The 22795-nt window shown below is 35.8% G+C and overlaps 2 long non-coding RNA genes across 2 annotated transcripts; one reads left to right on the forward strand and one right to left on the reverse strand.

Moving 5' to 3' along the window:
• The first annotated feature begins 5906 nt into the window (after positions 1-5906).
• LOC149797000 (uncharacterized) lies at positions 5907-12571 on the forward strand. The gene is made up of 3 exons (XR_016421761.1): positions 5907-6105; positions 6610-8702; positions 9458-12571. It is a non-coding gene; the product is annotated as an uncharacterized LOC149797000 (long non-coding RNA).
• A 7470-nt stretch (positions 12572-20041) lies between these two features.
• LOC149797001 (uncharacterized) lies at positions 20042-21128 on the reverse strand. The gene is made up of 2 exons (XR_016421490.1): positions 21038-21128; positions 20042-20690 (listed from the first exon to the last, which is right to left on the reverse strand). It is a non-coding gene; the product is annotated as an uncharacterized LOC149797001 (long non-coding RNA).
• Between the last annotated feature and the right edge of the window lie 1667 nt (positions 21129-22795).

The raw sequence follows: 22795 nt of genomic DNA on the forward strand, positions 1-22795 counted from the left end.
ATAATAATAATAGTAATAATAATAATAATAAAATTAATAATATTTAATAACAAAATTGCTATATAAATACATACTACAACGACGAAAGTCACATAATGTCCTAATCAGCTTGAAATAGATTTTGATATTCAATGAATCAGAACTGTATATCAGATACTGCGCACGGTTTACGATCTGCTGACATTATCGCACATAGCTGAACGTAACTAAAGCTGAATGTTCTGTTTCTTTTTTGCATTGTTTTAACGGCACTTTTAACACATTATGTCACAATATCATGTCGAACAAAAAGGGGTTAAGTTTGTTTTTTAAGGATACACCAATTCAGTTTACCCATGATGACCTGAGCGGGTATGGAGGCAAGCCACTGTTTGGATTATGTGTCTGATGGTTACGAACTGAACTACTGCATCTTCTTAATCCCCAAAGTGTGGATGGTGGATTATAATAAGTTTGATATAGGTTACGTTATTTCAGTGCGTTGTTTTTACTTCTCCGACTCTAAACTATAGAGAAAATGTTTTCTCTGGTCGATCAAGCGATACTAGATGTAAGATTACGCAATGTCAGATGCCATCATAGAGAGCGATAAATCTGTTTTTCCGTTTCATAAATTAAATGTACATTCTCACGTTTATCAAGTTAATGACCTCTACACTTTCTGATTTAGCGATAACATCATAGAAACCTTGAAACTTGTAAAACAGCAAAATGTGTCATTGAAATTTGAATAACATGTTATAGTCTGCCTTGTCTCTTCTCCATATACCTTTCACGACTTAAATAAGTAATATAGAGGCAGGAACAGTATAACCATATGGTGTTACAATTACTGTCATAGAAAGAAATCCATTGGATACAGCGCTACAAGACTACAATCACCCATTATACATTTATTTTGTATATTTTATTTTTCCTCTTGTGAATTTTTAAAAATAATAAAATCGAGTTTATTAAACTTGCATTGAGCCATGACAGATATAATATTAACGTAAATTTAGAAAACTAAACATATATATCTAACACAGTTGAATTATGTAATTGCCCTAAATCGTCGTAATGTATTCAAATCATTAACTTGGAGAACACACGCATTTAATAATAAAACAATTGGTACACATTTATTTAGCAATATTTTGCGCTTCACGTATCCTATGGTGATTTCGTGCAAATATTATCAACGTAGCACTTTAACGATCATGGAGATAATACTAACGTACATGGCTAAAAGGAATACAATTATCTAATATCATTTAAAATCACGCAATGTTCTTTAAACACTCTCACTCACTAATTTATTACAATCAACAAAAGCTAGAAATTTAATAATTACATTTGTTGTTCATAGGATTACAACACCTGAGTTCGATATGTTAGGTTATCTTGCATTAAAAACAATTTCACAGATTTTGATGGTGTGTTTTTCATCCTTTCTTATAAAGCCAAGTCAGTTAAGCTGTGTTTAGTTAACCTATGCTCCAAATGCTATGCTAAAATTTATCTTTTGTTTGTAATTTTTAATTTCAATTATTTAATATTGCCTTTCTAGCCTGTATATAGTGAACATTGCAGACGATGTTGAGCTTTACGTAGATTCTGAATTTTCTGAAGATAATAAATACACTCAATCATTAAAAAATATCGAAACATATATTGTTAATTCAATTATGGCCGTTTCCCCTAACAGGCTTGAGGCAGCACTCCGGATTTGTTTGATGTTTATCGTGACGTATGGTTCTTGACATTATTTAGTGATCATGCAATGGCTCTTCTCTTGGAATGTTTTCTTAATTTTCTTGTTTTAGAAAATAGAACTATTATACATTGTCTCAGTAGTTTTGCACAAATAGCTCAACATATTTTGTTTTGAATACGATGTCATCACGTTATACTCGCCCGTCAACCAGTTAATACCACGATAGACCCTCATTATTTGCATTAAATGACAAATCCTTTGCGTTCCATACCACATTGTGCACAAGACCTAACTATTAGGACTTCATCTTTACTTAAATGTGAACATTAGCAAAAACAGATACGTTGTTTCAATGTCGAACGGAAAAGAACAGGACAAAATTCCACGTTTTTCCGATTCTCCCTTTTCTTCACAGAAATGTGAAAACTAGACCGTTAATTTGAACAACGTAATTAAAATTCTTTTTAAATTGTCACATTAAAAACTGATCAACTACTGCGCAGTGCATTATTTAGCGCCAAATCAGATTGACTACAGGAAAGGCGAACAGAAACAGCTAACGTTATCAACGGGCAGGATATCGACATCTTTTTTCTAATACAAACATGACTACAAAATCGGGTAATAAGACAAATTGTGTGAATCTAACACTCCCCAGTCACTCGATCAAAAATTTCGTACGTCATTCTCGCGCAACTGGAACTGCTTTCATCGCAAAGATCTCCATAATCCACCGTCGTTACTACACTGAAGCTTTCAATATCGAACACGCATTGTTTAAACTAGTCCAAACCTCACTCATAATGGAACAAGGTCAGTCCATGTTTCTGTCTCTACGCCCTCCTCCTAGAAGTAAAGACAAGCTGACTGAATCTCTCTCTCTCTCTCTCTCTTTGGAGTAGTTACTGGAGTATGGAGATTCGAATGGCGGCAACATGATAATTCTTGGAGATTTAAACTTTCACCTTTACTGCCCTGGAAAACCATACACATAAAAACTAGATTCTTGTTAGACTTTAGCCAACATCCCATAAACAATCTCACATTTTAGACTGGATCCTTCATAGATCTGCTAATAATATTCTAAAGTCTTCATTGCACGAGCTTGCATCAGATTACATCTGAATCACATAACATATAAATGTATCAGTCCTTACCTCCCCCCCCCCATCACACTTAATACAAAGATACTATCAGATTACATCTGAATCACATAACATATCAATGTATCAGTCCTTACCCCCCCCCCATCACACTTAATACAAAGAGAAACCTCAATATTATAAATATAACCCAACGAATGCATGACATCAAAGAAAACCTAATAACATCGTTACATCCAGCAACAGTACCAATTGACAAGTGCTTTCGTTTATTACTTGACAAAGTTGGACAATAAAACTCTGCCATTTTCATGGCCACTCCCAGGCCTCCTAACGATGCACTTTCTGTCTTGCCAAAAAATGTTTCTCTGTGTTGTGTGTCTGTGTGTGTGTGTGTGTGTGTGTGTGTGTGCGTGTGTGTGTTCCTGTATATTTGTGTTTTGAACTTAACCTTGAAAATCCTTTCCTATTCCCCATTGAACTCATAAAACCTTCTGCTTCGTAAGTCCTTCATCCCCTTAAACTGATTGGCATGTTTTGCTTGGACGTATTGCACACAAGTATCATATTTTGCCCCATAAATCATTTTGCCCCATCAACTCATTACCATGTTAATCCTATGGGCAAATTTAACATGATTTCAAATAGTGGGTCTATTAAGGTCAGGTGAAACCTTATTACTACGTCATCCTATCTGAGGTGAGCCGCTTGTAACGCTGATACAATTTGGCCTTATTAGAGTGCTAAGACTTTAGTACACCCCCTTCCTCTATTATCTTCACTGGCTACCCGTTCGATCCAAAATCAAACACAAAATATGTTCAAATACAGGTACATCCATTATAATGCGATGATCAGGGTCAAAATAATAATAGGAATCGCGTTAAAAATATTTCGAAAAACTTCCCTATAGAAAATATGCACTGAAATTTCAATGTCATCAGTTTTATCTAACCTATTGATCACATATTTCGTTTATTTCACCGGTTTCATCAGACATCAAATATACTTCAGTTTTGAATTCTATACATGGCAATTTGTCGGAAACAGATCACCAGCATCTTCATATTTATTAACTGACCGCTCCGGTGGCCCAAGTGGTTAGAGCGTCCGCCTCGGATGTGGAGGTCGCTGGTTCAAACCATTACCGAGTCATACCGAGTCATACCAGAAACTTATAAAAATGGTACTAGAATCGGTCTAGCTTGGCGCTCAGCATTAAGATGTTAGTGTTAGAACTGGTTGGCAGGATAGTGTGAATCGGATAATGTGATCGACAAAATAAAAACGAAGGTAGAATTGTCATTTCCTGAAACAAACTATGGTCGAAATGTCCTAGGTAAACCGTATTTCCTCGATAAGTCCATGCTTTTCTGTGCTGGTGCATTGTCATATAGTTCATGTTTTTAGTTCATATTAAATAACTTCTGCTTCACAATGTTGGTATAGACACAAACGATAATAATGAGTAAACAACAACAGGTACTATATTTACTCGTTGTAAGATGCGTCCATCTGCAAACTATACAGATCTAGATCTGCCGTCGTATAATGCGCCAGCAGATCTGGATCTGTGCAGTCTATTAGGAGTAATTAGTAGAACAAATAGCATATATCTAGGTCTGCAAGCGCTACGACAGATCAGAATCTTTGTCTTTTTACTTGTCCTTTGCGAGAGTAAAGAATGTGCTAAAACACCTAACTGCAGTGGCATAGGTCATCATCCAGTGTCTCACCAATTGCACGCTGATGGCACGCATATATATTAATCTAGCCACCCAAGTGAAGTTGATGCTACCATCCAACGTATAGAGAGGTGCATTTCTGATGTGAAATCATGGATAACATGTAACAAGCTGCAGATGAATGGTGATAAAACTGAGACCATTCTGATCACAACACAGACTTTCTCATTCACATCCTATACCTCAAATAATAAATAGCAGCAACACCAACATTAAATTCACACAATCAGTACGAAACCTAGGTGTTACTCTGGACAGTACTCTCACATTGCACCAACGTGTCATGAACATATGCAAGGCAGCATATCTCAAGCTGAGACGCATCAGCTCCATTCGCAAATATCTTTCAGCTGATGCCACTAAAACACTTGTGTGTTCATTAGTACTTTCAAGACTGGACTATTGTAAGTCAATTATGTCTGGTTCATCTCAATATCTGCTCCAGAAACTTCAAAAAGTTCACAATACACCTGCTCGGATCATACTTAAGAGTACCACGATCAGAGCACACCTCCCCGCTGCTCTGTACCCTTCAATGGCTATCCATTTGATCCAGAATCAAACACAAAATGTGTTCTCTATGCTACATTTCACTGTCGGACTCTAGTCCAACATACCGTTCCGACCTCACTCATGTGTACACACCAGCAAGGTACTTACGCTCCTCTTCTGACAATCGTATATTCATTATTCCCACTATGTAAAGATAGTCATATGGACAGCGTTCTTTTGCTTACCAGGGCCCAGCAACGTGGAATATATTGCCCACTGAACTTAGACACAAAGACACAGTGATCACATTCAAGAGGGCTCTCAAAACTCACTTATTTCGACTGCAAGAACAAACTTAAAGACCTAATAATGTTTCCTACTTTAAATATTCTCAGCATGTTTTTTTATGTTTTCTAATTTTATGGTGTTTTGTTTCTGGAATCATAGCATTATATGTCTTTTTATCTTACAGGTGTTGTCTAATGTTGTAACGCGCTTAGAACTTCTGAAGATTAGGCGCTATTCAAAGTCCTCATCATTATTATTATTATTATTATTATTATTATTATTATTATTATCTACAATGACAAGAATTAACAAGAACTTTTGCAATATACCGAAGTGCTCATTCAATATTTAGGATCGTTGTCACAATATAAATCATTTAATTTTAAAACAATGTCATTGAGCTCATAAAATTCCCTTTTACTCAGTGCTAAAGTTTGTTTTAGTTTTCCAACGGCCATAATTAACAATAGGGTCGTTCAGTCATGACGGCAAGATTATATTGTTCGGGTGGTTGTTGGAAACCAGATACATAAATAGAACGCAACTTTTTGATTTGTAGGTGATCTTAGCGGGTCTGAACAGTATCTGTGTCGCATGATAAAGAAAAACTTTGTGTTATCCATGCGGACTTTTGCTATTAGTTAATATTAGCAGCGTTTATATATCCTTCATGCAAGTTGTGGAGTAGTATCGTTAATATATGGAATGTTTAAACAAAAGTATTACCAGTATCGTTTGCAGTTATAACTAACACTCTTAGGTGTGGCAAATTTTCTCCAAGGTAAGTCAATTTATTTTTAAAACGGAGATATGGGTACAAGAATTATATCTTATATGTCCATGTAACAGCTCGTTTTGTCTTACTTGCAACGGCAGATAATCAAGTTATCGTTACTTTTATAGAGATAGTATAATAGTATTCTTAATACCAGAAAAAGAAACAAAGGTTGCTACAAAATCAATATAACTCCAAACTTGTATTGCGTGATTTCGTGTGAGCGTGTGTGTGCGTGTGTGTGTGAGAGAGAGAGATAGAGAGAGAGAGAGAGAGAAAGAGAGATGTCTGATGTGGAGGAGTGTGCTTGTTTCAAAATATAAGCCATTAGAATATTTTCCCATTTTTAACATACTTGTGTGAGACAAGTTGTTAATTATACTAACATGAGGTGCCCGAACTAGAATATATAATCCCATTCTCAAAAGTAATTGGACGATAATGGCTTGAAAAAATATTATATTTGTATATTTTATGACGTATGTTTCTCTCTTTCAATGAAACAAACAGGCTGGACTACTTAAGCATGGACAGAAATTGCGCAAGATGACCTGGTAAAACAAAGTGATATGTCCTCCAATGGCATGTGAAAATCAGAAAAGAGAAGTTTATTTACTTTCATTATTAGATTGATTGTTGTACCGTATCTAGTCGGTAAACAGCACACACAGATGACTAATTTCTCCTCATGATTTCTAACCCAATCCCCACCACAACCTCCACCTCTGACCCTGACCATATCATATATGTGCCTTTTCAAACCCTCAACACAGAAAATGCTATGTATGGTCGTTATTGTGTTTGTTATTTCATATCAAGCTGTGCTTATATTCTTTGTTTGAATTAGCGTTATACATAGTAAATAAAATGAAATTGTGACAATTTTACTTTCTTTTTCAGAGACTTGCCGTAAGTATGCATTCATAGCTAATTACAGTGGTATTTCTTCTTCTTCTTCTTCTTCTTCTTCTTCTTATCATTATTATTATTATCATTATTATTATTATTATGCATATTATTATTATCATCATCATCATTAGTATTATGCTTATTATTATTATTATTATTATTATTATTATTATTATTATTATTACTTTGAAACATTTTATGCTCTGCGTAATATCTGGGTAAATGCTGGAGTAAAATTAGTGAACAATGCTAATTTTCTATCTTTACGTTTTCTGAATTATTACTGTATGCAATGGTTCGTACCTTTCTATATACAAGAGTAAATTTAGGAACCATTCTGTATCGCTGTCTCTAATATACAATGATTTACTTACGCATTGCATCGTACATATCTATATACTAGATCCAAATCGTAAGCAATATCATTTTTCTATCTTTATCGTTTTAATTTTGCTTACTACAAAGATGAATTTCAACATCATCGTATTATATTTTATGGTAATAAGCTCTGTTAAAATACATCGGATGCATTGAACTTAAGGAGATCATACTGTTTAATTTTAATACGATCTACCAGGAAGTAAAAGTCTAAAAGAATTAATTTTCATGTTTAACTGATTGTTACTTCGTTGGAAATATTTTGGCAAGTAAATAAAGATAGGTCGATCTGATTACAACTTTCCGAGGAAACAAACGTAATTTTCTCATTTCATTGATTATTTACTTTGCTCTAAATACTTTACCTTTTGTTTATACTCTCGATCTTTATTTCTATGTACTATTTATTTTCAATAACAGAGAGCTGTGGTAAGTGAATTCATATTTATTCGAACATATGCCAGTTGCAGAGAGAGAGAGAGAGAGAGAGATACAGAGACAGAGACAGAGAGAGAGAGAGACAGAGAGAGATTGCAGTTTGATTGCTAGGAATATGCAGTGCGATTGTATACTTTGAATATTATAAACATGGGTTGAGGTTGGGTGGTTTGGACACTAATGCTAATAAAGTGAATCTGTCATTTTAACGACAAAAAAGTAAAGCCAACTCTCCAACACCCATTCAACACTCTTCAATCTATCCGCTACTCACTTCCATCTCATCCAATCGGATTTTCCAACTTCTTGCATAAACTGCCTTTGCACGTATTCTCTAAACACTCAGCTTGTTTATACACTACCATTCAACAATGTCCATTCGGTATAGGGGTCAAACACGAGGACAGATCCATATGACAATTGTTCTTTTATCTGCTTTTAAAAGTTACTTGGCTAACTTACAGAGGAGGCTTTTCATTATGACGATGACAATGATGACTACAATTATATGACTGTAGTGGTGGTCGAGATAAGTGTAAGGCGAGGAAGATTTCGTCTATTATGTTCCTCAGAAGAGGTCACACGTGACGTTCCTGAAACAGCTAAGAGCCAAGTAAGCAGAACAAATATTAAGGATATAAAAATATGGGGATGACACAGCTCTATTTTTTTCTCCTTTTTCATTTAAGCTGAGACATGTAATAGTGGCGGCTCTAGCTCAGGCTCTACAAAGAAGGATGAAGCAAATGGTAACATTGTTGGAATCGTTCTTGGTGTTATATTTGGAATTCTTCTCATTGTGGGTGGGATAGCCGCTTATGTCTACTACAAGAAGAGGAAAGGGAATGTTAGAGATCAGCAATTCCAGAAACTAAAAGGTATAGTAAATAATGTTGGTACAAATAAAGATAATTACACTGTATACTTTAGAGAAAAATATTTACTTATACTACATACTATAAGTACAAAGAAGAGACTTCAAACTTTACTCGTGTATTTGTATGCTGTAATAGGCCTTTTCAAACTGATTATTGCTAGGAATGTCTGAAAGTTTAATTTGTTGAAAACTCTTTGAATTTTTAACTCTTACAAAAGTTAACATTTCTAATCGGGAAATCAAATAATAACTATTGTAACGTATAGAACCATTAGGATGCGTTACTTTTGAGATAAAACTTAAGATGTGTTCCCTGGAAAAAATTCAAAGTTAAGTTCCGTGCTTATAGAACCATTAAGCCTAGAAAACAAAAGAAGAATAAGAAGAAGAAGAAGAAGAAGAAGATGATGATGATGATGATGATGATGATGATGTATTAGTACGATTTGCAGTCATATCATATTCCCTAAATCCTTTCAGCGGTCGTTAAAATGCTAAGACTTTCATGCCTTACAAAACTTCTCCTTAGTCACATCTTCATAATACCGTATACCTACTCCATCGCTTTGTCTCTAATTTTGATTTGTGGTATATAATTAATGTAATCCATCATAAATTAAGGTGTTAAATAATGCAGTTTGCTCCAAGTTGAAAACTGCAAAGAAGCAGTAATAACGTTCGACCAAAACATATGCATACTGACTTACGCAAAATTACGCTGAAAAGACGTACGTCATATTTCGTTGATTTCATCAGGTCCCATTAGAGAGGTCACAGTTATATCTCTGGTACAGATGGAATCGTTATCCTTTTCGGAGCAGGATGAAGACAAAGTCGAGTCGTCACTATCACCTATATTTGGCCAGCCTGTGTCAAGAGCAGAAGCACCGTCCGCCACTGGATTTATTAAACCGGACCACAGAACAACCGATTATATAACCCCTCCATTGCCGGAAGCAGGAACAGGGTTAGTACCATCATCTACAGAATACCATGTTGAAAACAGTTTGATCTATTCACTCAGAATGCCGAATGCATTGACTGGAAGACTGGGATGATATTTTGGTTGTACGGCAATATTCAAATGATTGAAGAGGAAATGTTTTTCGGGATGAAAATTTTTTTTAAAAAAAATTTGCATGAGTCTACTGACCTCGAATTCTGGAAGAATATTTGATTCATTTTGTAAGTTGATACAGATGTGGAATCCCAAAAGTTATACAAGTTGATACGAACATGTCGCGAATTAAACAAACCATGAGAAACTTGATAGTTCACAGAAATGGTGACAAATCTTCTTTTGTCATTGCATCTTTTATAGAAATAATTTATCTAATTATGACTTTATTGGCAAATAACATCTTTTATGGAAATAATTTATCTAATTATGATACAAGTTGATACGAACATGTCGCGAATTAAACAAACCATGAGAAACTTGATAGTTCACAGAAATGGTGACAAATCTTCTTTTGTCATTGCATCTTTTATAGAAATAATTTATCTAATTATGACTTTATTGGCAAATAACATCTTTTATAGAAATAATTTATCTAATTATGACTTTATTGGCAAATAATATCTTTTATAGAAATAATTTATCTAATTATGACTTTATTGGCAAATAACATCTTTTATAGAAATAATTTATCTAATTATGACTTTATTGGCAAATAACATCTCCCCAATAGCTCATTGACATCTGCTTAAAGTAGTAAGAATTCTGACTGGAATATTGTTTCAATCACACTAAATGTGCAAATAATACTTAGAAAGATGAAACTAATAAAATGAAAAGCTATTTGTAAATATAAAACATTCAGTTAACTTTTCACAATAAAGCAATCAACTTCAATGTGTGTAATGTATTACTTAAGATGGTCATGAAATTTTACAAGAGATGGATTTAAATAATCGTCACGAGCTTGCTTCCCAAACCTGATTGTATTCATTGTAGTTTTCTGAAAGATACGCTAATAAATATTGTACGAACTAGTTAGGACGTCAACCTTTTGTGTCAGGAACTTGAAATGTTAGAAATACTCCAAAAGGATTACGCTCCTCGCACGAAATACTCATCTATTTTATATCGCTTTTTGTCGTAATACAGGTTATCTTAATTTTACTATCACGTCTCCCACATTTCTTCCACACATTCGAGTTCTTTACGAAAAGCCACGTACGAGAAAAATCGCAGAAAATGCTATATAAATGTAATATGAAATATATTTGAAGAACATGTTTTCTCCAAAAAGAAGAATAACATCAAAAGTTTCAACATTCGTTTTGACCAACCAAAAGTAGGTAACTAACTACAGAGTGTATGACACATCTAATATGTAATTATTTGAACACTTTCCCTGGCGCTTTATCCGGAAATGTATATCACCAAGTCACGAATGTGCTGACCGAGGCATTGATTTAAACCATGATGTATCTAACAGACAGAATGAACAAGACAAATGCGAAACAGTACATTATTGTTTGACAACAACAAAAAAACAGTCCAAGGCTCGGCTAGCGTGGTTACGTGGCAAAGCCTGCCAGTAGCTTCTCGTGGATCGGTGGTTCTTCCCTGGGTTTTCCAGGGTTCTTCCTCCACCAGCTATACTGGCCGCCAAGTATAGCCTATCTTGTGCTGAAAAATGGCGTTAAACCCTACAACAACAACAAGAACAAAAACAGAAGGAAAAAGAAAAAGTTTGATATGCCGTAAGATCATGTCCCGGCTAAAACATAAATCGATTAATCGCAATTCACTCAGAGAAAACTAATAAAGTTGTTAATTACGTATATTAATTATCTTGTATGTGTCAATAATATAAATTTAAGTGTATACGAACTTTGAAATATTTGACGATGTTCATTGTAATGACTCAGAAGAAACATTACCATCACACAATTTTTAAATTTGATTCTATCTCAAACCTTCCTCGCATACAATTTCTTTATTTCAAGTTTTTGATACAATTCTGCAAGAAATGAATCTTGTATTTATCTTATGAAGTGTGTATTTGTTTTGTATTCATTTGTATATTTCATAAAGTGTTTAATGCCTCTAACCCACAATACCATGACTGATTAAAATTTTGCATAGAGGACAAAATGTTATTTTTCAATGCATTAAATTGTTGGTATAATCTACTCTATGTACACTGTAATAGTCCAGATAAAGGTTATATTATTTAATATGGAGCTAAATGCTCCTGTTACGGATTTTTACTTTCATGCAGTCTTCAAATACTTTCCAATTTGTCTTGCTGAATTACTTTGCATTGAGTGAGCATTCATTATATTAACATCGGCTTTTCAAATGAAACAGTCCACATTATTTGAGTGCAGCAAAGTGGTAGTTAATCTGACATCGTAAATACAAATGCCAATCATCAGTCTTATCGGTGGCTTTGTACTGTTTTATCTTATAATTGCATGCCGCTGGGCATCTTCTGATAACTACCTGTCCCAGAGGGATGATAAGGGTGATAACTAGTTAGCACTATACCTGAAAGCATTCGCACTTGTAAGTGATATCTGATAGTACAATAAACTACGCCTGTTTCTAAAATAGAGGTACAACTACTATTCAACAGGACAGATCTAGGCATTTGCGGGGAAGATGATACCTGTATTTAAATGTTGCAAGGATTTAAATGTAAAGTTATGGTTTAAAGATTGTAAAAATCGACGGGACTTGCAAGAAAGCAGCAGAGCACTTTGATCGAAATTAATAAGTTCATTTGATAATGTTGGTCTCCAGATCTAAAATAGTTGTGTTGGATTATTTCATTATTATTATAATGTGTGTTTTGTAATGTATATATAAGTGTATCCCACGCTGATATCACTTGTGAATAAAATTAAGTTCCTGCATGCCATCATTCTTGTTTTTATTACTGGGTTGTTTTGATCTTTTTCTTCTGCACTGTGACGTTTTCAGTGCTAACATATATATATATATATATATATATATATATATATATATATATATATATATATATATATATATAGATTGTGAAGCAGTCTGGAACTATATGAACCTAAAATTAAATTCGAATGATCGTAAAGAACTATGTGAACTTCATGATGATGATTTATCTATAAAAGTTGTAGTACCCGCAATCGAGGACTTGGTGCATAGTTACTTTAGCTGACGGCTGACAGATTTACAACGCAAAAAAACTAAACTTTGTACATGAACAAGTTTTTGTAAAATATATTCGTAACAGTCTATAGCTCAAAGTAGCACCAATTTGTGCATGCTCAAATTTTTCTTACCATGAGCTATATTTTCATGACAGGTCGCAATTAAACTAATCAGTATTCATTTCACAATAACAAAGCAGAAAGAATAGTAGTACTCTCTGATAATGAATTAACCTCTCGTTATTTATATGTTGGCCTGGAACTGTTAAGATAGCCTCCTTTTGTTTCTACGAGAACATCAGGAAAGAAAGCAGGGAAAAACATATATCGCGTGTGTATACATGACAGAAAAGCAGCACATTTTGAAGCAAGCGTGAGCACATTCTCTCCTTTTATATGTTGATCAACCACGGAATTTTAAGTGACGTACGACTTTTAGAATATATTTACTTACATATAGTTTAATACATTCTGCCAATATTTGTTATGAACTCCATAAATGCAGCTCATGTATTTAAAATTAGTTAACATAAATTATCTTTAGCTTACAGGCAGTAGAATGTATTCTAGTTTCTGACTTTCATTGGCATGGAAAAGAGGAAACAAAATGTCTTAATTGCGTCCTTGGAAAGAAAGACTCTAATTTATTGCCTTTATTCAACTCTCGTTAATGTATTTATTTGCTGATGCGTTCGTATAAACAAAACGAGGTTCTCTAGAAGCAATGGAATGAGGATTCGGCAACACACTTACATGACATTTGCTATCACTACTAATACTAGCTTACGTGACTTCTTTTGTGGAGGTCTTAGGCAGTACTTGATAGCAGGTAGGTTGTGTTTTGCTACACCAACACTAGTCGGTGGGAGTCTTTGATGGCTGTGTGTAGATGGCACACCAATTAGAGATAATCTGATTAGTTCGAGTATTTCTTCATTGGTATACGTAAAAGGGCTACGTGTGTCTGGAATGTATGTCACAGAGGTAGCCAAGTTATATAGGACACGGATATACAATGTAGGACGATTATGGGGTAAGGCATGTCGTCTATGAGCTGCTTAAAGAGATTTGACCACTCCACTATATCTACATGTCCCACAGATATGTACATCTCCACAACGATGGGGAGCCAGTACGAATCAAGAGGTTTTAACCTCGAAATGGACTGGGGTTATCCTAGAGATTGTAGCATAACAGTAAACGACGAGAGTATGGGAAGTTTTGCAAGTGCAGGTACCTTAATATTTTATTCTTCGACAAAGAGCGGCAGAACAAGTGCCATAAATAATGATGGATCTTGTCACGTTTGAGCCTCCTTTTGTAGATATGCACTCCAGTTAGTGAAGTGTCACGTGACGTTTATGGAATATCAGCCTTCATAAGTGGTGTGAAGTGGAAGTTATTTGACAGCGCAGTGGAAGTGTCCTCTAGCGAACAAGGCCTTTCCTTTAATTGTTTAAAGGTTTCTGTCTACATAGAGTGATTCGACACCTTTGAAAACTTATTTGCAAGGGTCGTCAGCGTGTACAATACGCGTCTGAGAATTAAAAGCTTCAACAGATATGGCAGGACAGAAGGCTCCTATGTTGTAAGATGTAAATGTTCCATCTCGCCTCCGTCCATAGTTACCTTGCGTGAACATTTTTTCTGCGCTTGGGAAGACGAATTTATACAGCATGCAGATGGGTTACAAGGCCCTATGAAACGGACCATCCTAAAAATACCGTCAAGCAAATCAATTAAGGTTCATAGGTAGGCGTAGAGCTCGCACCGGTCTTTCGATGGTCGAGCAGGGTAGATGAATAGATGACACGACTTAGGTTTTACCTGGCGTAATACTTGAATAAGATTGGTGCAGCCCTTAGACCGACATCGCGCTAAAAGTGCCTTTGTTTCAGCATCGCTAATGGCCACCGCGACATGGATCCGCTATAGCAGCCGTCGGTATCTCATTGTAGAGGATAGACTAGCTGGTGCTCTACATGTTCGTATTTTAAATATAACTAGATTTTTTAAGATATTTTGCCAGAATTTCCTCACTTGTTATACTGGCTATATAAAAAGACTGTATATTCTAGGTATTGTTGCAAGAACTTTATTTTACATTTAATTTGGTGTATGATTCACGAGTGCAATTGGTTTTATGGAGTATACAGATCGACCTTACTTCCGATGTGCGCCTATCAGAAAGGTTAATAGCTTTATATGTACTAGGTCATTTTCACTTCCTGGACTTCAATGGTAAGCTGTAAAACGAGATTCCATCAGATTTTTGTTTATAATTTATATCTTTTATAATTCCTTCGTTGTACTTTCAGAAGCTGGTATAGTCTACTCTGGCAAATACTTTCCGTATTTTAATAACTGCTAAAAGATTGTGTTCTTTAGAATAATTCATGCCGATGCTTCCACCATATCGGAGACATCATTTTGATCAACTGTGTACATAGCATACAGGTATAGCAACATTCTCTACACTGTCCATGTTGCAGAATAAAATCAACGTCACTGCACACATGTCACCCTCTCAGAAGTTCATAATAATTTTAGAGAGCCCCCATAATTATTCGTTTCGTCCAAAACGCGTGCGAACATAACCTCGGATAGCGAAACGTCTCACAAAGGTCGAGCGACTAAGTCTGCGATAGAGATAGAGAATAATCTCGGCCAGGACGAAACTCTGATTGTCCTTTTGATTATTTACTCAGAGGTGCCGTACAGTGAATTATGTTGCCAGAGAGCCCACACGAAAGTAATGCCTTCTAAGCAAATAAGAAATGGTGCAGAAGTCATGGTGGCAAGTACACCAACACCTGCTATATTGATGCACATGGCTACCGTGCTAGAAGCCTCCGCCATACTATTGACAACATTGACAGCCGGCAGATACTATTAATTGACAGGGATTCATTTCTTGAGTTCAGCCTTGAGCTGGGTTTCTATTTCGCCAATAGTATCCAGTAACCACTGTTCATTTTCCACATCAAACAGGTCAATGTATGTCACTGATACATCTTCCCGTTCTGTTAGCTCAGATATAGCATCACTGTAATCCATGATGACAATTAAACAGAACACGCAGACGTTTAATTATGATACCTCATTACGATAAAATGCTTGATTCATTTTGAGCCCTGCGTGAACCTGTTGGTGTTTGTTCTTGTGGTGTGGTGATTGCTTGTTCTTCCGGTTCTTTGTCTTCTTGTTTGTGTGTTGTTTCCTGTTGTTGTTTCTTGTTCTCTGTCTTTTGGGAATGCTGTGTGAGTTGTTTTGTGGCTTGTGCTAGCTATAGCTTGTGCATATGTTGTATTTGCTTTGTCTTGTTTTTCTTCATTTAGATCTAGATCAAGATCTAATTCTAATTATTCAAGGTCTTGCTGCTTTTTGTTTTTATTAGCGCAACACCATCTATCGTGGCCTACTTTACCACAACCGCCACATGGACGTATCATGTGGTAGTTGTAGAACCACGTTTTTATTGGGAGACCAAATATTTTGCACAATTCTGGGATTTTGGTGAGTTTTGTATGTCTATTTTGACAATTATATTTCCTGTGCAAAGTCCTGACATCGTTTTACAGGTGTCATATCTTGCGTTATGTACTTTGACGCCTGTGTGCCTTTCAAATCCTTCTTGGAAGATGTTTAAAAGTATTTCCTTGGGGAACCTGGACACATATGTCCGTAAAATATTTCTGAATTAATTTGGTGATTGGGGGGAGGAGTTAATTTGACCACCCTCTCACATAGGATAATATTGCCCTGTGGTAGTAAAAATTCCTTTTTTTTTGGGGGGGGGTATATAATGAATATCCCTCTCCCTAGGTTGGAGAGAGTATCCATATTCTGGGCATTAATGCCCCTAGCAGCTAGTGATGTGATTATTTCCATCTTATTCTTTCTATCTTGTGCAGGGATTTCGGAAAAGTCTATGTCCTGTGACCCTGGGTCACGGTAGGCCTTGAACAAACGTCCCTGCTCTATTTCTTCCTCTCCAGTTTTGAAGTATTGTTTTAAAAAGGCTTCACCGTTAATGTTGGACGAAGCGTTGGTTGCCATTTTTCTACTCAGGTTTATAGCTCTTATAAGGGCTTTTATAATAGAACAATTGGGCTAAGTTATGGTTGCAGTTGATTAAATTTGTATGTTTCGTCAGGTGTGAAAAAATAATTGTTGTTTGCTTGATTGTAAGTAGAGAAAAGAAATACTTCTCCATGGTGTATATTAATCTTGCGATCTTCAAATATTCAATGGTCTTGGAAGCAGACTGCCCGCTGACAAGGCTGTTTCGTATTGTAAAGAAATGTACATACGGTGAGGTATTTATATACAGACAGTCTGCATTCGGTTCGTCCCATCCAGAGCACTTCGCACGTGCGGCATGGGATGATCCGAACTCACTATTTCGAAAAACGACACAATATACATAAATCACCCTCAGGTATCGTTATACACAAAAAACGAAAGCCGAGTACACGTATTTAATAAATAAAAGAATTTATAGAATTCCGTGACAATACCTTCCCCCCTAAACAGAAAAATCACGGAATGATCTGCTAATTACACCCTACATACAAAATCAGCCCCAACACTTTTCCGATCCTCGGATCGCCTCGATTCGGAAACTATACGGTTGCAAAGACAACGCCCAACGCATCAATCTTGCATTGGCGACATTTGGTTTGTTCAAGCATACAAGCTGCTGATTGTCCGTTTGTAAGGTAAACTCCCTCCCGAAAAGGAAGGTATGGAATTTTCCCATCCCCCATACTAAGACTAGGCACTCCTTCTCAATCACGGAGTAGTTTTGCTCCCTAGTGAGCGATTTCCTACTTGCATAAGCAAGAGGCAATTTCATCCCCTCTCGCTCCTGTAGCAAACACAGCCTTAAGACCCGTATTGGTCGCATCAGTCCACAGCACAAAAGCTTTGTTCAATTCTGGCAACTTTAAGATTAAGATTCGTGATCTTACCAGTTTCTGTTTTAAAGCGTTAAATGCTTTTTCCTGGCACACACCCTGGGGAACTATATTCGGTTGACCTTTCCTAGTCAAGTCTTTTAATGGGCAGTAAATAGCCGCAAAATTGGGGACAAATTTCCTGTAAAACCCAATCACACCTAGGAAAGATCTTACTTTTGTGTAGTTTCTGGTCTAAGTGCATCTCTGATTACTCCTATTGTATGTGGGTAAGGTATCAACTGACCTAGTCCACTTACAAGATGTCCCAAATATTCTAGGCTAAAATACCCTATACTACATTTGGTGGGCTTAGCTGTAAGATTTGCAGTGTGAAGTCTATCGAACGGATCATGTAATACCATAACGTGTACATCCCATGTATGTGCATAAACAAGATATCATCTACGAAACTATCGACGTTTTCCATACCAATTAACAGTTTACGCATGAGACGAACGCACGACGTACCGTCGTTGACTAAACCGAAAGCCATAACTTTAAATTGATAAAGACCTTTAGAAGTCGCGAATGCCGTTAACTCGCGGATATAATCTCTGCCAATATCCATTGGTAAGGTCTAATTTGGTAATGTATTTATGACCTGCCATACAAGGCGATTTAAACCCAAGTAACTGATGATCGCGGACAAGGCTCCTTTTTACGACTACAGTAGTGCATCCTGTGTCTCGTAAAACAGTCATTTTGTGTCTGTTGACAGTGCCATTTGCCGTCGATACCCGTGGCTTGGGGAAAATACACGTGACACTGGCTCGTATACCACTTCCCGCTTAGCTTGCTGAGAAACATAGACTTTTCTATCTACCGAATGTCTGCCTTAAATGGCTACCGCGACTCTCTGGACTGGTACCTTGCGCTTAGGACAATGGGGGAGATATGACCCCACTCCTTGCAAGTGAAAAATTGCTCGTCCTAATGCCTTCCCTGGTTATCCCTACCATGTTTTCCAGGTTCCCATAGGTTTTGGTCCTTGACCTGATGTGTGTCCATGTTCTATAATTTTGCGAAGGACATTTCCTTCAAGAACAAATATAACTCCTTGCCACAAGTTGTCAATAGTTGGTCTCGAAGCAAGAAATCAATAAGACCCTGAAATCTTTTAACGACTTTACCACATTCCATCCATCGCTGCAAGTAATTGCACGTCCTACTGACGAACTGGGTGAATGTCTCACCTCTCTCGGGTTTGCTAGACTTAAACGTCTTGCGAAACCCTTGTTCGGTTAACTTGTATTTCTGCAGAAGTGCATCTTTCAACGCAAGATAATTCAGCGAATCGGCCGCGGATAAATGAGAATACATGTCTAATGATTTACCCTTCAACAACGCGCTAAGATGAAGCGACCAATCTTCTTTCTTCCATTTTTTGTACCTTGACGTACCATTCGAATCTGTTTAGATAACTATCCATGTTATCTTTATCGTCTTCAAATGGGCGCATTTTTGGACCTCTCAGTTTAACATCATGTTCTCCCTCCTTTTTAATTTGCAATATCTCAGAATTTCTTTGATACTCCCTATTTCTGTCTTCTATCTCCAAAGCTTCTAACCTTACTTGTTTTTCCCTTTCCAACTTCCGATCTTCTACTTCTTCCAGCAATTTTATCTTCCCCTTCTCTAATTCTATCTTATCCCTCTCTGCTTCCCTTTCTCATTCTATCCTTTCCTTTTTGGCCTGTTTTCTAATTCTATAGTCAACCTATCAGCGTTTCTAATTCTATATTCTCTCTCTCAAAAGCCCGTTTCCTTTCTTCTGCTTCCCTTTCTATCTCTAGTTTCTCCCATTCTATTTCCCTGTCCTATTACCTATGATACCTTTCCCTAGCCTGTTCTTCAGGAACGAAATTTCTACGACACTCCCCCTCAAAGCCGATCTGTTACCCCAGTTCTACAAGTTCTTTCATTGATGACATTTGAAAAGTTTGGTGTGACCAACTGAAAGTGCACTATTATGCAAATTGCGTAATTATTACAACAAACCGTATTTTCCTTCTCGAATGACAAACAAATCATGAAATGTATACAAAAAATAAAGCAATGTTATGTGTTTACTCAACCTCACTGTCTTGTCAAGAGCGTCCGAAACACACAAAAGAGCATACAAATATAATGAAACAATATTAGTGTTCATTTAAATCCGAAATGATCCCACTTCTCACACCATTTGGAACAAGATAACCGGGTGGGATTTCCGGATTCACAACAGAGCACTTTTGACGATGATGTAAATACAATGTTTAATAATGAATGACTTGAATAAGCAATTAATTATGAATAATATGTGCGTACACATAATCAAACATATTGGATTAATTAACATAAGAACGCACAGACCTAATAATGAAAAATACTAATAAATTACTTTACAAAATACAATGACAAGGGGTGAATGATTCACAGTGATTTCACAATGAAGAGATTGAAATGGATTACTCAGCTAGTAAACATTGTAAAGTTTTACTCATGTAGTGAAATGAGTTCACTCATATAGTGAAATTATGTAAACAAAAGAAGACAGATATAAAAATCATTTTTACAGTCCCGAAAGATACAATGAGTTTTACAAACCCCAAAATTAGCCCACGGCTAAAAGATTATATGTAAGGAGATACATTCCGTCGTCAGCACACATTTTTCAGCTCCACGGCTCCTACAGTTCAGCTTCACAGCTGCTACGGTTAAACTATGTGGTTGACTTTACAGCTTGCACCACGTCGACCCCAATCACTCCAATAACATTGAACGCTCGGGTCACTCTGGTCACTCCATATACTCTAGCCACTCTGGACATTCTGGACAACTCTACACAGATCTACGCAGCTCTACACTGCTTTACACACTCTGGACACTCCAGACACTCTAGACAGCTGAAAATATATCCAATACCGTGTACTATACATGACACGGGTAAACTAGTTAAACATAATGATGTTATACACGGTAAGTTATACAGATTACATTAGCGGTACAATAATAACAAAACAATAGGTTCAGAAATAAACCTAACCATGCTCGATAAGAATCCTACCGCACTAAACATTTCTTACAAATGTAGCTTTATGTTACTAATATACATCTCTTGCTAAGTCGCAAACGAGAATTAAATATTTGCATTATACTGCGTAAACAGAAAATACATAACAAACATACAAAATAAACGTGGTAATACAGCAGTTATAATTATAACTTATACACAAGAAATTAATAAACTTACATAGTTCTACAGCTGAAGATGTGCAAGTCCTTAAAGTAGACCGCTAACTAACAAGACTATCCGTAATGTAAAGAGTTTTACCCACGGTGAGGTATTTATATACAGAGATAGTCTGTGCACTGAATGCATTCAGTTCTTCCCACCGAGAACACTTCGCACGTGTGGCATAGGATGAACCGAACTCACTATTTCGAAATACAACACAATATAAATAAATCACCCTTGGATATCGTTGTACACAAGAAACGAAACCCGAGTACATGTATTTCATAAATAAAAAAATTTATAGAATTCCGTGATATGTACGCTGTATTAAAGAGCTACGAGAAACATTTCCTCCCCTTGCTACACTTTCAGTGATATAACACTTATTGCAATTGATCACAAGCCGAACTAGAGTTCCGAAACCAGGAAAGAAAAGGAATCTTACTTGATACGCCTCCTTAGAACATTGAAACCAAGCGGTTTAAACCAAGAAGATTAGAAAAAGACAGCCCTGCACAAACAAACTTATCTTTTGCAGCCGACATATTTACTTTTAAATAATTATCTACGTTTGTTTAATAGTCTATAATTACTACTATAACAAAGATGATTCCGGAATATATTTTGCGCTTGCAAAACTTTACATAAAATAACAGATGTAGTAATGGCTCATCGATTTCTAGGTCAATAAAAATATTTTCTAGCACCGCAACAAGTCAAAAGAAAACTAGTTGAAACATAATAAATTCAAAGATTTGATATCTGTAGAAACTGCCATGTGAAGTTTTGCAAACTCAACTCAACGTTTTTTTCTCTCTATTTTATCTGTTTGTCTTGTCTATGTTTTGTATTTGCGTTTGAAAAAGACTCATTAAGAGTCGAAAGCGCTCATGCCGCTTAGATACCAGTTTTGCAGTGTTCGTTGTTAGTTTATTGCATTTATTTTAATCAATCCCTGACACACTTCATCCCTTGCTGGATCCAGTGCACTTGCCAAATCAGACAAGGATGAAATCCGAGTAGATGTATAAATTCGTTCAGCACATTTTGCTTCACAGACGAAATTCCACAAATGTAATCGCCTTTGTATGTGAAAATAATTCAAACCTACAATAGTGCTCACAAAACAGGATCGATTGCTGCAAATACAGATAATAATCAATCTTTTCGATTACCTCAATTACAGATAATTGTCAATAATTTTGTGGATATTTTCGGTAATATTTCATTTACAAAGAAGCCGTAATTTGTTCGGTATGTACCTGCCTTTGCATGTGAAAAATAGTTCACCAAAAAAAGATTAGCTACTAGTATCGTGATGCGTCCTTGCGCAACAAAAACAAAAACCATGACTTTCCTTTAACATATTTTATCAAGAAAAAATTTAAGTTGCATTTATAATTTGCACACGTGATAAATAAAGATAAATATTTTACCTAAATAAGACTCCAAATTAAAATAAATTCCGTCATTTGCAATATTTGATTTAAAAAAGGCCACGTCGGTCTCCCAGGAATCCTTTTATATAGTTAATTGACAAATTATACAGGAATGCTGCCTGCAATCTATTGAAATAAATCTTCTTTCCTCAGCTATTAGCATTTTTGGTTTGATCGTAAAACGGACATGCATTGAATATGCCTGATAATTAAGATCTTACAAATATGGGATTGTTGTGATTGTGTTTCGTACTGCAACAAATATATATATATATATATATATATATATATATATATATATATATATATATATATATATATATATATATATATA

The sequence above is a fragment of the Sinohyriopsis cumingii genome, chromosome 6, assembly GCF_028554795.1.
Source record: "Sinohyriopsis cumingii isolate HCF-2022 chromosome 6, ASM2855479v2, whole genome shotgun sequence".
NCBI lineage: Eukaryota > Metazoa > Mollusca > Bivalvia > Unionida > Unionidae > Sinohyriopsis > Sinohyriopsis cumingii.